Here is a 3662-nt window from a genome sequence, read left to right as displayed (position 1 = left end):
ACTGTTTGAAATTTAAGCTGTCCAATAGGGTAATGTCACGTTGCAAAGTGTAAACTAAAGTGTACACCATGGTGTACATGTAGCAAGTTTCTTACCGATCGAACTTTGCTAGTTATACACTGATTTTTTACTCATCGTTTGACACTTGCATTATTGTCAAGGGTCAGTTGGATGAGATAACTATTTGAAATTCTAACTTTTCAACAGGGTAATATCACTTGGCAAAGTGGAAACTAAAGTGTGCACCATAGAGTACATGTAGCAAGGTTCTTACCGATTGAACTTTTCTATTTGTACGCTAATTTTTGACACGTTCTTTGACACTTACATTGTTGTCAAGTGTCAATTGGATGGAAAAACTATTTGAAATTCAAACTATCCGACGGGGTAATGTCACGTGGCAAAGTGTAAACAAAAGTGGACACCATAGTGTACATGTAGTAAGGTTCTTACCGATTGAGCTTTGCTATTTGTACGATGATTTTTGACACGTTATTTGACACTTGCATTATTGTCAAGTGTCAATTAGATGGGAAAGGTGTCTAAAATTCAAACTGTCCAGCAAGGTAACGTCACGCGGCAAAGTGTAAGCTAAAGTGTACACCATAGTGCACATGTCGCAAGGTTCTTACCGATTGAACTTTGCTATTTGCACGCTGATTTTTGACACTTTGTTTGACACTTGAATTGTTGTCAAGTGTAAATTGGATGGGAAAATTGTTTGAAATTTAAACTGTCCAATGGGGCAATGTCACGGGGCAAAGTGTAAACTAAAGTGTACACCATTGTGTATATGTAGCATGGTTCTTACCGATTAAACTTTGCTATTTGTACACAGATTTTTTACACGTTGTTTGACACTTGCGTTATTTTCAAGTGTCAATTGGATGACATAACTATTTGAAATTTAGACTGTCCAACAGGGTAATATCACATGGCAAAGTGTAAACTAAAGTGTACACCATGGTGCACATGCAACACGATACTTACCGATTGGACTTTGCTATTTGTACACTGATTTTTGACACATTGCTTGACACTTGCATTGCTGTCAAGTGTCAATTGGATGGAAAAACTATCTAAAATTCAAACTGCCCAACAGGGTAATGTCACGTGGCACAGTGTAAACTAAAGTGTACACCATAGTGTACACGTCGCAAGATTCTCACCTATTGAACTTCGCGATTTGTACACTGATCTTTTACACGTTTTTTGACACAAGCATTGTTGTCAAGTGTAAATTGGATAGGAAAACTATTTAAAATTTAAACTGTCCAACAGGATAATCTCACGTGGCAAAGTGTAAACTAAAGTGTACACCATAGTGTACATGTCGCAAGGTTTTTACCGATTAAACTTTGCTATTTGTACGCTGATTGTTAACACGTTGTTTGACCCAGCATTGTTGTCAAGTGTAAATTGGATGGGAAAATTGTTTGGAATTTAAACTGTCCCATAGGGTAATGTCACGTGGCAAAGTGTAAACTAAAGTGTACACCATAGTGTACATGTAGCAAGGTTCTCATCGATTAAACTTTGCTATTTGTACACTAATTTTTAACACGTTGTTTGACACTTGCATTGTTGTCAAGTGTCAATTGGATGACAAAACTATTTGAAATTTAGACTATCTGGCAGGGTAAAATCACACGGAAAAGTGTAAACTAAAGTGTACACCATAGAGTACACGAAGCGAGGTTCCTATCGATTGAACTTTGCTCTTTGTAGACTAATTTTTAGCACATTGTTTGACACTTGTATTGTTGTCAAGTGTCAATTGGATGGGAAATTTCCTGAAAATTAAACTATCTAATAGGGTAATGTCACGTGGTAATGTGTAAATTAAAGTGTACACCATAGTGCACATATAGCACCGTCCTTACTGTTTGAACTTTGCAATTTGTACACCAATTTTTGACACGTTGTTTGACACTTGCATTGTTATCAATTGTCAATTGTATGGGAAAATTATTTGAAATTTAAACATTCCATCAGCGTAATGTCACGTGGTAAATTTTACACTAAAGTGTACACCATATGTACATGTAGCAGGGTTCTTATCGATTAAACTTTGCTATTTGTACGCTTATTTCCGGCACGTTGTTTTACAGGTGCATTGTTGTCAAGTATCAGTTGGCTGGGAAAACTGTTTAAAATTTAAACTATCCAACAGGGTAATGTCACTTGAGAAAGTGTAAACTAAAGTGTACACCATAGTGCACATGTCGCAAGGTTCTTACCGAATGAACTTTACCATTTGTATGCTGATTTTTGACACGTTGTTAGACACTTGCGTTGTTGTCATGTAACGCCCCGAATTCTTTAGCAACCCGGAACGTTACCAAACGTGAATTGATTAATAAAGTGCTTGAGGCAAATACATTTTAATATAACGAGGAATTCAGTAAAAATTGAACAACCTTAACAAAAGGTAAATTAAATTAAATAACATATGCAGAACAATTTGGAATCATATCTTTTATCAAACATTAATAAAAGTAGTTCTAACAAATAATAAAAATAGGACTAATTGAAAGTTATGACGTGACTCACAATTGAGTCTAAATTTAAAAATAATAATAAACTGTTAATAAATATTCTAGTGTTTTTAAAAATTAAAGTACTTCATGATGGAGATCCATTGGTCCAATATGCATCCATCCACCGCCGTCCAGCATACTAATTTCTACCTGAAAATTTTAAATAGAGAGGGATGAGTATAACGAATTATACTCAATGAGATACTTGCTACTCCACATTCAAATCAAACGTGAAATTATGCATAAATTCTCTTACCAACATAACATGAGAATTATCACACCATGACAAATGATAATTCAAGCAAGCGCTGAAAATAACGTGAAGGCTAAATTGTGCCTTAAACTGTATCATGATTTCTCCCAAAGGAGCTCTGAACTGGAGTAATTAAATCCATACATAACAACGTATTTGAAAAGATGTGGACAAACCACTAATAGCACTGAGTATCTCACCTTACGTAATGAATCGTGCGGAGCAAAATTGCAGGGAAACGAGATTCTTGATTGTATATTCAAAGATTTAATGTTTTCTTTCTCTTCTTTGCAAAATAAATATTTTATAGAGGAACAGAGACAGATCGAAACTAAAGAATTACTGGGATGAATAATGATATGAGATAATAATGCGTCTCACCTCTATTTATAATGAATTAACCGAAGAGTTTTGTAGAAATTAATCACTTCATTTAGGATCCGGTGTCTATCCCAAGCAACCGACCGTATTTAATCAAACTATATCAAACAAACTTTGAATTTATCTCGATCGTCATGCCATACTTATCTACACACGTGACTGCCTAAACACTGGCCTAGTAAAGATGGAGTTTTTATATGAATTGGTGATTGACTTCAGATGGGAATAATATTAAATTAGTTATAATATCATTAAAATGAATGAAAGGGTTTGTTTACTATTTAAATTAAACTAGATAATCCATTAAGTGACCAAGCTCACATCCCACAAGTTCATTTGATATTAAACTGATCGGTGGCTTCTTATTGTATTTTGCCAAGTTTCGTATCAACTGCAATTTCATCGAGGAAACGATAAAGAGGCATTATAATTGTATGACCTTTGCACACGTGGAAGGGTAAGACAAATCGGCCCCCTAATTGCATGGG

The 3662-nt window shown here is 35.0% G+C and overlaps 1 long non-coding RNA gene across 1 annotated transcript; it reads right to left on the bottom strand.

Annotated features, from left to right (window-relative positions):
• Nucleotides 1-2425: 2425 nt before the first annotated feature.
• On the bottom strand, nucleotides 2426-2836 carry LOC111390284. Its single transcript, XR_002701884.1, has 2 exons — nucleotides 2797-2836; nucleotides 2426-2690 (listed from the first exon to the last, which is right to left on the bottom strand). It is a non-coding gene; the product is annotated as an uncharacterized LOC111390284 (long non-coding RNA).
• Nucleotides 2837-3662: the final 826 nt, after the last annotated feature.

Source organism: Olea europaea, unplaced genomic scaffold, assembly GCF_002742605.1.
Source record: "Olea europaea var. sylvestris unplaced genomic scaffold, O_europaea_v1 scaffold67, whole genome shotgun sequence".
NCBI lineage: Eukaryota > Viridiplantae > Streptophyta > Magnoliopsida > Lamiales > Oleaceae > Olea > Olea europaea.
The sequence above is the reverse complement of the archived record's forward strand: the minus strand, read 5'-3'. Positions and strand labels throughout refer to the sequence as shown.